We start from the raw sequence: 14,231 nt of genomic DNA on the forward strand, positions 1-14,231 counted from the left end.
ATATACTATACATATAATCTGACATTTTATATCCTGCAGCTCCCGAACAAGAACTTACAGCTATATTGGCATAACTATCTGCAAATCACCCCAAATAACATGTAGTCTGAGGTGTTAGATTTTTCTCAATATTTTGTGAGTTAATACATCACTGGGCAAGGTGCTACACAAGAATAAAAATTCATCAGTTCTTAGTTTCCTAATAATGAAAAGACTTGCTTGGGTAAAGGGATTTCTTTGTATATAACAGCACTCCTTAAACTTATGCCAGTTTGCAGCCCTTATACCAGTCGATGCTATCAATCTGTGCCCATAATCATTTGCATATCTTGAAAAATGCTAGCATTTATCTTCTTTTTATTTAGGATTTATGGATCACTTTGATATAAGAATAATCTCATTTCATCTTTACAGCCTTATAAGGTAAGGCATGTATTACCTGTTTTATACAAGAGGAAACTAAGTCTTAGAGAAACCAAAGCATTTGCAAAAAGAGGAAGATCTTTTGCAGGAACAGCTTGGCACACATTTGCTTACATATTTTTGGCCAGGACTGGGTCAAATAATCATCCTTAGCTGCAAGGGATACTTGGTAAATTTTAGAATCTGGTAAAAGGGACTGGGTTTGCCATGACTGGTTTAGATACATTATGATCTGTGTTTGGACCCAGAGATTTTGTTAGCAAAGAAGGGGGAATGGCTGTTGGTTTAGCAGCCAAGAGCACCTACCACACTGCTGTAGAGAGGGTAACGCTTTTTGTCAGTTGATCCTAAAAACTTATTGAACTTTCTTATTCTAAGAATTTGTAGGGTTTCTATTTGAGCAGGGAATTCCTGACATTAATTCCTTTTTTTTTTCCCCATCATGTATTTTTTTTTTTACATCTTTATTGGAGTATAATTGCTTTACAATGGTGTGTTAGTTTCTGCTTTATAACAAAGTGAATCAGTTATACATATACACATGTTCCCATATCTCTTCCCTCTTGCGTCTCCCACCCTCCCTATCCCACCCCTCCAGGCGGTCACAAAGCACGGAGCTGATCTCCCTGTGCTATGCGGCTGCTTCCCACTAGTTATCTACCTTACGTTTGGTAGTGTACATATGTCCATGCCTCTCTCTCGCATTAATTCCTTTTTAATCCTTGTGTAAAATACCTCATTTCTTTTTTCTTTTTAATTGCTATGGCTGGGATCACCAGTATTATATGGAGCAGTAGCAGCCATAATATCAAGCACTCATTGTTTTATTCCGAGTCTTAAAGAAAATGCATCTTAATTTTCTCAAACTTTCAACTTGATATAATCTAAAACCACTCATGTGCAATATGTTGCCTTTGTTAATCTCATTGCCAATTCCAACACAACTCTCACTTCAACTACCATTTATAACCGTTGATAATTAAGATACCTCCTTTCCATCGCTAGTTTTCAATGGTTTACATCGTGACTGGGTGCTGAAATGTATGTCTGATAAGAAAAAAGCATATTGAGACTCCTAGGGCTGGAAAACAATGGCACTTAACCTGATTACAAATCTGTCCCTCTCCCAAAACAACCATAAAATCAAGTAGAACAAAACTGTACATGTTTCATGCCTTCATTATTAAGAGAATACTATAACTTCAAATTACCTGTAAGTACAGCGGAAATTTTCCAGTAGGGATCCTGCTATCACCATTAGCCTGTGGTCACAGAAAGTGAGGAAAAAGGCTAAGTCTCTCCATGGACAGAGCTGAATGGAGTAGAAGACTTATTACAGGAAGCCCAGAATCTTCGGGGGAATAAATGAAACAAATGTAAAATACCGAACACAGGTTGGGACTTGGTAGATTATAGCCCACACTTCAGGGAAAGGTTTAAAAATGTCTGGAACCAGGAGTGGCAGCCTCATACAAGCAGTGTTTCTACGGGAGAATAAGATATGAAAAAGAGGCATTGAAAGGAAAAAGGGGAAATAAAAAGACTGGCAGAAAAGAGAAAGCACATCATTCTTCCCACCCCTACCAGCAAGATCCTGAAACTGCAAAAAAGAGCTCTCAAACTAGGAATCCTGCCCATGAAATGACTGGGAATAGAGCAAAGCGATCCCCGTCCATACAAAACTATTGCAAAAAGCCAGCAAACGTAAATTAAAGGCTTTCTGCTGATAAAAAAGACTCTCCCGAAAACAACTGCAAAGCTAAAGAAAAATATCCTTTTAAAAGCATATGAAGAAGTGAAATGTCACCTTAAATTGAAAAAAAAAATCAACAAAAAGCATTGATAAATTTGACTACATGAAAAACACTTTGCATGACCAAAAAAATGACAAACTGGGAAGAAATATTTGCCCTTATGTCACAGATAAAGGGATAATTCCCCTAATGTGTAAAAAAAAATTTTTTTTAATTTTGAGAGAGGGAAAGACACAAACAACACAATTCACGGAAAGATATAACAAAATGCCCCTTAAACATGAAAAGTTCAAATTCACTCAGTAAGATCCATGCAAATTAAAACTACATAGAGATACAGAGACTTCCCTGGTGGTCCAGTGAGTAAGACTCCGTGCTCCCAATGCAGGGGGCCCGGGTTCAGTCCCTGGTCAGGGAACTAGATCCTGCATGCATGCAGCAACTAGGAGTTTGCATGCCGCAACTAAGAAGCCCGCATGCCACAACGAAGATCTGGCGTAGCCAAAATAAATAAATATTAAAAAAGAAAAGAATACTACATAGAGATACAATTTCTCACCGAACAGATGGGCAAAAATTCAAAACTTGACAATACTCAGTTGGAGTTGGAGGCATGCCACAAGGACACAGGAGCCAACTTGACTGCCCAAACTTAATACATTTGATCCTCCCAAAATCAAGTACAATAATGCTATTGGAGAAAAATAGGAATTTATGAGCCCATAACAATAATTAATAAAATAAATAAAGAGCAAAGAAAGGAGGAAAGGTAGGGCATACAGTCTGCTGTAACAAAAATATCAGACTGGGTGGCTTAAACAACATTCTCACAGTTCTGGAGGCTGTGGAGTCCAAGATCAAGGTGCTAGTAGATTCGGTGTCTGATGAAGGCCCACTTCCTGGTTCATAAATGGTGGTCTTCTAGCTATGTCCTCACAAGGCAGAAGAGGAAAGGGACCTCTCTAGGGTCTCTTCTATAAGTGAACTAATTCCATTCATGAGGGTTCTGCCCTCATGCCCTAATCACTTCCTAAGGCCCCACCTCTTAATACCGTCACATTGGAGGTTAGTATTTCAACACATGAATTTTGAGAGGACATAAACATTCAGTCCACTGGATTCTCCCTCTTTCCCCCCCAAATTCATGTCCTTCTCACCTGCAAAATACATTTATTCCATCCCAACAGCCCAAAAATCTTAACTGGTTCTGGCATCAACTCCAAAGTCTCATCCAAATATCATCTAAATCAGATATGGGTGAGACCTGAGGTACAATTCATCTTTTTTTTTTTTTTTTTTTTGATGTGGACCTTTTTTTTCTGCGGTACGCGGGCCTCCCATTGTTGGGACCTCTCCCGTTGCGGAGCACAGGCTCCTGACGTGCAGGATCAGCGGCCATGGCTCACGGGCCCAGCTGCTCCGCGGCATGTGGGATCTTCCCAAACCGGGGCACGAACGCATGTCCCCTGCATCAGCAGGTGGACTCTCAACCAGTGCGCCACCAGGGAAGCCCTAATGTAGACCATTTTTAAAGTCTCTATTGAATTTGTTACAATATTGCTTCTGTTCTATGCCTTTTTTTAGCTGCGAGGCATGTGAGATCCCAGCTCCCCGACCAGGGATTGAACTCGCACCCTCTGCATTGGAAGGCGAAATCTCAACCACTGGACCTCCAGGGAAGTTCCGAGGTACAATTCATCTTGAGGCAGATTCCTCTCCATCTGTGAACCTGTGAAACCAAACAAGTTATGTGTTTCCAAGATACGATACTGAGACAGGCATAGGACAGACATTCTCATTCCAAAAGGGAGAAAGAGGGCTTCCCTGGTGGTGCAGTGGTTGAGAGTCTGCCTGCCGGTGCAGGGGACGCGGGTTCGTGCCCCGGTCCGGGAAGATCCCACATCCCGCGGCGCGGCCGGGCCCGTGAGCCATGGCCGCTGAGCCTGCACTTCCCAACGGGAGAAGCCCCAGCAGTGAGAGGCCCGTGTACCGCAAAAAAAAAACACAAAACATTCTCTTGGCATTAGTTGGTTACAGTGACAGCAAGATACTGTGAGTGTGGCAGAGCAGCTCTAATGTAACAACTGCATTCCCTGCTTTCTGAACCGAAATGTAAGTGACTCATATCCTTTACATATGCGTTACCTGCAAACATTAACGCTGCAAATCTTGACATACACCGTTTAGGGGGAGTTGATGCTAAGGGGTTACAGTAAATGTTGAAAGGCTCCAAAAGTTCCTTTGGGGACTTCCTGTTTCTCCTCCCTCCCCTGAATTACTCTGCTTAACAAGAACCAAATACTTAGAACTAGTCAGAATAGCAGCAGCACCCAAGGAGCATGACACTGAGTTCATGTTAAAAAGCAGTACCTGTGTAATGTATGTTTTACATCACAGGCAAAGGGAATGATCGCTCTGGTTTTTAACTCCTGCATTAGAGTCTCCTAGAAAAATAAAAGCATCCCATCAAGTTCTTCTAGATGGTGTTATTGCTGTACATTTGTAGATGGGTCACTTTCTGTGCTGTGTTTGCTTTGTAGGGATCTTCCAATATATCTCCAATATTCCTGTCTTATAGTGTCCTTTTCTTTAGCTAGGATTTCACATAACTCTAATGCTTTATTAAGAATGTCCTCCTTGTTGTCGTACTGGTTTCCTAGCATGTCTTCATAGATGTCCACGAGAAAGGCAATTGGGGGAACTGCGACTTGGTTGTAAATTAAGTAATTGATTTAACAGGTTGGGATACTTGGAAAGACCACGATCCTGCAAAATCGCTTTCGAATAGTTCCATGCACTTTCATTATGTGGTACTAGTTTGATCGTTTCCAGAGTGTACTGGACTTCTCTCTTCAATACAGCACGATCATTGTAGCCCGTGGTGTTAGAAATTACGAACTATCTTTGGTTCCAGACAGTTATTTCTCACATCCTCTTTGAGAAGTTGGTCTACATACTGCAGCTCATTATCCCAAAAGTGAAAGTCCTGAATAACCCATTGTCGATGTTGCCAGGCGTGATAATTCTTTGCATCCTGATTAAGAATATCAGCAATAGACTCAAGCTCCTGAGATGGGTCTCTCAGCCATTCCACGAGCACTCGCCTATGCTGCCAAACTTGATCGTTTTGGGGGCCGTTCCTCAATTATTGCCGTGATGTAGTTCATTTCCTCACGTAGATCCTTTTGAAGTGACTTTAAGAGAACTCTCCGAAAATACCACACTGTGTAATTGGCTGCATTTAACTCGATAGCATCTCTGGTTAGTTTAAAAGCCCGTTCACTTCTCTCGTCACGCTGCAGGACAGCCCGGAAATAATAATAAACATCTTGAAATTTTTCACTATAAATGATCTGGACCGCTGCATTGGGGCCATCATTCTGCAGCACTGGATCTATATCAGCCCATTCTGCCCTGTCCCTGTACAGGACGTAGGTGGGCGAGGACAGGCTCAGGAACCCTTCGTCCATAGGGGACGCCGCCACCTCTTCTTGCGGCGGCTGGGGCGGCTGCGTGTCGGGCTGACCAGGCTCCCCGCGCTGCGCAGCCGCCCGGACGCCGTCTGCGGCCGCCATCGCTCCTCGGCCCGCCGCGGAGGAGGCGGCGGAGACCCCGCCCCTATTACATTTGTTCTTATCAAAGACAGACATTCCTATAGTTTGAATAGTGAAAAAGGTTTTCTCACTTGTAAAAAAGAGCAATCTCTTCCCCAGAGGGAATCACTTTCATCTCCTCTACCTGATTCTCTTAGTATTTATCTGTATTCTCCAAATGCAATGTTTGATTTTTCAATTTTAGGAGTTATCTACTGACTGCCACTGAGGAGAATGAAGATTTATATTTCCTATATCGCTTCTCCCTACATAAATAATCTTCCTAGTCTGCCTTCAGTATAATTATAACTGTGGCTAGAGCAATATTCAAGGTTTACAATTTCATCACTTTTTAAACCCTGTTCACAACTGAGCCAATATAACACTGTGATTTCCTTCCCTGTACAATTTTTTTTGTTTTCCCTAGATTATTTGCCTTGTTTCTCATTGTTAAGTTTTAAATACTTATAATTAATTCAACTCCAAACTCTTTACCATTTGTCCAAATCTCCTCTCAGCATGTTCAACTGTATCAGTTATGCTATCGATTTCATCATCCTGAAGTGTCTTCTGTAGCTTTCAGAACTGCTTCTATCTGGACTGGTTGCCGTTTGTTAGTTGCATCCTTAGCTTTCTCTTTACCATCATCCTAGAGATTCCCTTTGCTCTTCCTTTATGATGGTTCTCCTTTTTCCTGTATCCAATGTCTTCCTCTTCTTCATTTATGCCCTCACTTTGGTGGGGCTTCCCAAGAAATGGTTGAAGTGAAGTGTCGCAGGCTGAGGTCCCCAGGAAGGAGACTCTGAAACAAAAATTAATGTACAAAGCTTTTATTAGGGAATGTTCTTAGGATCAACATCTACGGAAGAGAAGGAAAGGAAGCAGGTCGAGCAGAGGGAGACGTTGAGCTATGATGAAGTCTCAGTGAGGGCCTCAGCTGACTGGGCCGTTCTGAGGCTAGATATTTTAAGAGTATTAACTCAAGGTTAAACCTGAGACCCTTGGGTTCACAATGTCAAAAGGTAGGCAAAACAGGGCTTCCCTGGTGGCGCAGTGGTTGAGAGTCCGCCTGCCGATGTAGGCGATACGGGTTTGTGCCCCGGTCTGGGAGGATCCCGCATGCCGCGGAGCGGCTGGGCCCTAGAGCCGTGGCCGCTGAGCCTGCGCGTCCGGAGCCTGTGCTCCGCAGCGGGAGGGGCCACAGCAGTGAGAGGCCCGCGTACCGCAAAAAAAAAAAAAAAAGGTAGGCAAAACAAGAGAAGTTACTGAAAGCACCACACTTGTTTAATGCAAATTGACATCCTTTTTCCTTCAGCAAGTTAAGCAGGGAGCAAAAAAATAGAGAAGCGCATGGATGAAAGGGACACATAATCTTATCTGAAGATCCAGTCCCTCTCTATCTCAGCCACTGCAGATTCCTAGCCAGTACAGTAAGTCCCCTACATACGAATGAGTGCCATTCCAAGTCCAATTTGTTCATTAAGTCCAACGAAGTTAGCCTAGGTACCCAAGTAACACAATGGGCTGAACTGTACTGTAATAGGTTTATAATACTTTTCACACAAATAAAACAAACAAAAAATAAAGAAAACATTTTTAATCTTACAGTACAGTACCTTGAAAAGTATAGTAGCCCAGAACTGTATGTCTGTGGCCTCTGCTAGCAAAATTTTCTTCCTCCAATCTGCACAAGAAGGTTGGAGCCACCTAACAATCTGGTATGGAGGTTGCAGTTTTCTGTAGAAAACTCAACTTGACGCCTTCCCATGGGAGCCTGATGATTTGCTCAATGCTGGAAAACTCTCAGAAGGCCAGGCATTTGTACTAAAACATTCACTAGGGGAGCTGTGGAGTTTCAGTAGCCATGAGTCTTAGCATAGATCCTATGAGTAATTCCATAGGCTTTCTTAGGAACACAAACACCTTGTTTACTCAATTTCCAGGTAAAAACGTATTTTCCACCTTTTAGAAACTTTTCTCAAAAGTATATTCAAAAATAAGTTTTACATAATTATGCTTATGACATTTTTAACGAGCATGTTTACAATTTGACAAAATGAGGTGGAAAAACTCAAAACAAGTTCACTTTTAGGGGAAGGAATAAATATTACAAATGCTTATAAACATTGTAGTGGGTGGACCTTTAGAGTGGTCCTGAGTTGGGGCAAGGAGACAGGACTTCATACCCCCGTGTCGACCAGTCATCGGATGCAGGCTGGCTCAGAAAGGGAAAGTGTCCTTGGATGAAGCAAGTCTTATTCATCCCTGTAAGGGGGTTTTGTATATTTTATTTAACCCCAAAATCCAAAATATCTTATGAACGTGTAATGAGCATAAACATGAATAAAATATTTTACTTTATTTTCATATTAAGTCTTTGAAATGTGGTATGGGTTTCTTGTTTGTTTTTTGGCCATGCCACGTGGTATGTGGGACCTTTTTTCCCTGACCAGGGATCAAACCTGCGCCCCCTGCACTGGAAGTGCAGAGTCTTAACCACTGGACCGCCAGGAAAGTCCTGAAATGTCGTATGTATTTTATACTTATGCCACATTTCAATTTGGGCTAGCCACACTAGCCACATGTGCTCAATAGCTACATGTGGCTAGTGGCAACGATAGTGGCCCTAGATAGGTGTGTTATTATATGCACCAGGATCTACGTACAAAATGTTCATTACAGATTCTTTTAAATTACTTAAAAGTATAAACACCCCAAATGTCTATCACCAATAAAATTATAAATAAATGATGGTATAATTCAAACAATGGAATGATATAAACTAGAATTAGACACAAAAATATAGATGAATTTTACAAACAAAAATGTAAGAAACAAAACAATACGTATCACTACTTGGCAACCACCATAGTAATAATTGTTTGGGGCCAGAATGATCACTGAATGCTAAAACTAATAGGCAGGAGTTCGATGAGAAACAGGATATGTACATAGTCTCAAAGTCCCTCCCCACAAGACACATTATTTTTGCCTCACAATTAACAACGTTTTTTTTTGGCTGCACCGCACAGCTTGTGGGTTGTTAGTTCCCTAACCAGAGATTGAACCTGGGCCGTCGGCAGTGAGAGCAAGGAGTCCTAACCACTGGACTGCCAGGGAATTCCCTGCAATTAATAACTTTAGAGTGGCGAACTTCGGCAGATGCCACCTTAACCACGTGATCAAAATTAACATCAGCGACGGGACAACTAGATACCATGTGCTTCCTGATAGGATGCATGGAGAAGTATACAGCATCACTTCTGGATATGATATTCCTGCCAAAAATGCATAACCTGAATCTAATTATGAGGAAATACCAGACAAATTCAAACTGAGGGACATTGTACATAGTAAGTAACCTATAATCTTCAAAAGTGTCAAGGTTATGAAAGACAAAGATAGACTAAAGAACTCTTCCAGATTAAAGGAGACTAAATTGACAAGAAAATGCAATGTGTGATGCTGGATTGGATCCTGGACCAAAAGTTATTTTTTTTAATGTTCTTTTCCTATAAAGCACGTTAGTGAGACAACTGGCAAAATTCAAATAAGGTCAACAGATTAAATAGTAGTGTCAATATTAATTTCTTGATTTTGGTAACTATGATAGAAGATAATAGCCTTATTTTTAAGAAAAACAAGTATTTATGGATAAAGGGACATTATATCTGCAATTTACTCTCCAACAGTTCTGGAAAAAACAAATCTGTGTGTGTGTGGAGAGAGAGAGAGAAACAAAATTATAACAAACTTTGTAAAATGTTAGCATTTGAGGAATCTCAAAGAAGAATGGATGGGAATTCTTTGTATTATTTTTGCAACTTTTCTGTAAGTCTTTATTTCAAGATACAATGTTCAAATAATACATATATCATGTATAATTCTATTTATATAACAATTTTAAAAGACAAAACTAAACTATGTTTAGGGATACATGCACAGTTGGTGGAAGGATAAAGAAAAGCAAGAAAAGTATTTACTACAAAAGTCATGAGAGTTGTAACCCTAGGAGAGGGGAGTGTACTGTGATCCAGAAGAGTCAAAGGGCCTTTCATGATGCTAATAATGGTGTTGGTTATACAGGTGTTTGCTTTATCACTATCTGTTAAACTGTACATATAATTCTTTTCTGCACATGTATTATATTTCAAATAAATGTTTAAAAGAGAAGAGAATAACCCTGAGGAGACAAAAAATTATAATATTTTTTTAAAAATTATTATTATTTTTGGCTGCACCTCGCGCCTTGCAGGATCTTAGTTCCCTGATCAGGGATTGAACCCTCGCACTCGGCAGTAAAAGCGCGGAGTCCCAACCACTAGATCGCCGGGGAATTCCCCTAAAAATGTTTCTGTTTCAAAAAGCTTTGAGGGCTTCCCTGGTGGCGCAGTGGTTGAGAGTCCGCCTGCCGATGCAGGGGACACGGTGTTCGTGCCCCGGTCCGGGAAGATCCCACATGCCATGGAGCGGCTGGGCCCGTGAGCCATGGCCGCTGAGCCTGTGTGTCCGGAGCCTGTGCTCCGCAACGGGAGAGGCCACAACACTGAGAGGCCGGCGTACCGCAAAAAAAAAAAAAAAAAAAAAAAAAAGTTCTCCATGCCCCCAAGTGTGAAGCATACACCTCTCAGCATAATATTCAAGGCTCTCTGCAGGTTGATCCTACCCCTCATCTTCTCTAGATCAGTGGTTCTCAGAACGTGGCCCTCAGACTGGCCACTCTGGTCAGTAGAACTCACTCCTACCCACTAACTCAGACTCTCCAGGGATGGAGCCCAGGATGCTCTTTTAACAAGGGTGGTTTCAATGCACACTGAAGTTTGAGACCACTATTCCAGATTAATTAATTTTCTTTCTTGAACGCCATGCTTCAGCCATACTGAACTATCAGTTTCTGGAAAGTGGTTGCTGTCTCTCACCTTCTGGGCTTTGCACATGCTGTTCCCTGTGTTCCCTGCTTGCCCACCTCACGCCCATGCTTCCCTCTATCTCAGCGTTTATTCCACTGTAAGGCTTTTGCCTGTTTTTGTCTGTCTTCCCCACTTCCATGTAAACTTTGAAGGCAGGGACACCATCTTAATCATCATTGCATCTTTAGCACCTTGGCAGGTGCTCAATAACTATTTCCTTAATGACTATAGAGATTTAGATGTACAGAAACCTAATTGCTAACAGCAGTCAGCAACCAGCTACTGGGGTTCGTGAGGGAGAGCCCAGTGTCGTGTGCTATTACTTAGGAATAAATAGAGTCAACATATACCTACTTGCATTTTACTCCAGTCCTACTGAATATCACTGTCCAGTGATCTCTTAACTAAGCTGATGACAGTGGGAAGGAAAGGAAGTGGTAAACATGTGATATTGTGAAGGAAAATCAACACAAGTGAATGGATGTGAGAGCAGTGCATACAACTCAGGATCTCATCTCTTCTCATATTTTAAACCAGAAGGCCAGGGTCCTAAGGACTGGACAGTAACAACAATAGCATCAGGCCACTTATACTGAGCATCTACTCTGTGCAAGGCTTTACCTGTGTTAATACTGACAACAACCCTAGGAGGTAGGTATTATTTTGAGAAAACTGAGAAATCAAGTCATTAAATATTTGCCTAAGATCCTACATGGTGAAACCACTGTTATTGGTACTTCCTGTTCATGAGTCACATGGCCCCAAATTACATCCCCACCCCTGATCTTCACAGATCAATTGTGCACAATGAGGCCCATAGGTGCAGGTGAACGGATCACCCAGACTTAAGGAACATGGCTTTTGGATAATGGTTTGGTGTATCATCTTTGACTAGAACACATGAGTTGTTATTATAAGATCTCAATGCAGTTGTTGGAGAAATAAAACTGAGGGACAGAATTTGCTTGTCCCCCTAATATGTGCACCCATGGTCACAGGAACCTCCATTACCCTAACTCTCATCACAGTGTATCGTAATTACTTGGTGAAAATGAAATTTGGTTTTCCTCTTCACTGCTGCCCCTCCAGTACAGCACCTGGTAGGTGGAAAGCACCCCAATCTATCACCAACCAAGCCCATCTGGGACTAGCACAAGCTCCTTAACCTCGCCTGGTCTGTGTAATCACCAAGATTTTCTCTAGTTTCTCTGTAAAGTGTCACACAGGGTTCTATGTATGGACAAACAAGGATGAAAAGTACAAGTTTACTTTAGATACTGTATTTACAGTCCTTACTTTGGAATGTCACATCAGACGCCTTTGTGTCTGACTGAGAAAAAAATAGCTTATAATTGATCTTACCCCTTTAAAATTTTTAAAAAATGTATATATTTCAATTTACTTATTTTATTTATATTTATTTTTGGCTGTGTTGGGCCTTCGTTGCTGCGCGCAGGCTTTCTCTAGTTGCGGCGAGTGGGGGCTACTCTTCATTGCGGTGCGTGGGCTTCTCATTGCGGTGGCTTCTCTTGTTGCGGAGCATGGGCTCTAGGCACTCGGACTTCAGTACTTGTGGCACGTGGGCTCAGTAGTTGTGGCTCATGGGCTCTAGAGCGCAGGCTCTGTAGTCGTGGCTCACGGGCTTCGTTGCTCCGCGGCATGTGGGATCTTCCTGGACCAGGGCTTGAACCCGTGTCCCCTGCATTGGCAGGAGAATTCTTAACCACTGCGCCACCAGGGAAGCCCCCATTTTATTTTATTTATTTATTTATTTATTTATTTGCGGTACGCAGGCCTCTCACTGTTGTGGCCTCTCCCGTTGCGGGGCACAGGCTCCGGACGCATAGGCTCAGCGGCCATGGCTCACGGGCCTAGCCGCGGGGATCTTCCCAGACTGGGGCACGAACCCGTGTCCCCTGCATCGGCAGGTGGACTCTCAACCACTGCGCCACCAGGGAAGCCCAGAAGCCCCCATTTCAAATGTTAAAGAAATATTTTAGCCAACAGTTATTTATTTAGGCTTCTGTGCCTGGCAGTGCATTGTGTAAAATAAAATATAGAAGACGTTTAAAATGTTTAATTTATTTTTTGATAAGTGATACTTTGACATGGTTCAAAAGTTTGAAGAGAGAAATATTCCCCTCTCACTTCATCTTCCAGCTGCTTGGTTCCCCTCCCTGAAAGCAACCAGTATTATTTAATTGTGACCTCTCCCAGAAACATGTTTTAAGTGTATGCAAGCACATATGTAAGACAGTTTTTTTCTCTCCTTCCTTACACAAATGGAAGCATGTCAAAAACATTGTTTGACCCCTTTTTTTGTTTTTTCACTTAATGTATTTTGGAGATCACTCTCTAGCAGTACATGTAGTAAAGGAAAGACTTCCTCTTTCTTTTTTAAGACTGGATACTCTTCTATTGTCTATTTGATAATAGCAACACAGCTATAATGATAATAATATTAAATATAAAATAGCTAAACTTTAAGAGTTTTACTTATTAGCATACTTAATCCTCTCAACAATACTATTAGATAGGTATGATTGTTCTTCCCACTTTGCAGAGGTGAGTGTTTAAATAACTTGCCCAATGTCACAAAATTCGTAAGTGACGAACAGGACAAGCTATCTAATTTGAGGGACTCAGTGCAAAGTGAAAATGTGGGTCCCTTATTCAAAAAGCAGGGGGAAAGTACCATTAAAGGCACTAAAACATAAAGCTTTTTCCATTCTTTCATGGTCTCTAACTTGTCTCACCATGGTGCTTTTTATTTGCTATTCAATGTCATCTAAGTAAAGAAAAATTTTAAATTTAAATCGTTATTATGAAATTTACCATCCTTCTTCATATTGTGCAATGCCAGTTTTAAAGAGCATTTAATTCCTAAGTTGAATCACTGAAATTGGACAATTTGTATTTTGTAACTTGTACTCACACAAGTCTATTTTATTCTTACCAGAACAATGGGAACTCTGGATAAATGAACTCAAATGTTTTGATTTCACTTCTTGATATGTGCACATTCTACCAACACTTTACTTTCAGCTTCCTGATAAGCAAGGAAGGACTGAAAGGAAAAGGAACTCTGGGTTGCCTTGTCGCCTCTTCCTTCTATGTCATCATTTTCAGCATAAGTGATTGGCTAACATGGAGAAGTAACGCAAGTAAGAATGATACGATCTTATCTTGGTCTTCCATGTTTCTTAGAAAACTGTCTTCTTTCTGGTTTCAGAGCAAGTTCTAGCTCAAAAGGAAAGCATGGCCTCTCAATGCTTATTCAGTCATACGTGTAACACACTTACCTTGTACAAATTGGACGAATTTCCCACGTATCACGAGTCCACCAGAATTCTGTGCTCATGGAACGTCACAGATGCTATTTACGAATGAGGTGACAAGGAATGGTGACACTCAATTTGTTCATAGCTCCTCTGCTTCAAGAGGCAACAGCAAATCATGAGGCCCTTCTGAGTGTGGGACCCTGTGTGACTGCACAGCTCACATGCCCATGAAGACAGCCCTGGTGACAGAGCAGGATGCAAATCATAATT

The 14,231-nt window shown here is 41.5% G+C and overlaps 1 pseudogene; it reads right to left on the reverse strand.

Annotated features, from left to right (window-relative positions):
- Positions 1-4,663: 4,663 nt before the first annotated feature.
- LOC136138783 (protein farnesyltransferase/geranylgeranyltransferase type-1 subunit alpha pseudogene) lies at positions 4,664-5,752 on the reverse strand (annotated as a pseudogene).
- Positions 5,753-14,231: the final 8,479 nt, after the last annotated feature.

The sequence above is a fragment of the Phocoena phocoena genome, chromosome 19 (genome assembly GCF_963924675.1).
Source record: "Phocoena phocoena chromosome 19, mPhoPho1.1, whole genome shotgun sequence".
In the NCBI taxonomy this organism is placed as follows: Eukaryota; Metazoa; Chordata; class Mammalia; order Artiodactyla; family Phocoenidae; genus Phocoena; species Phocoena phocoena.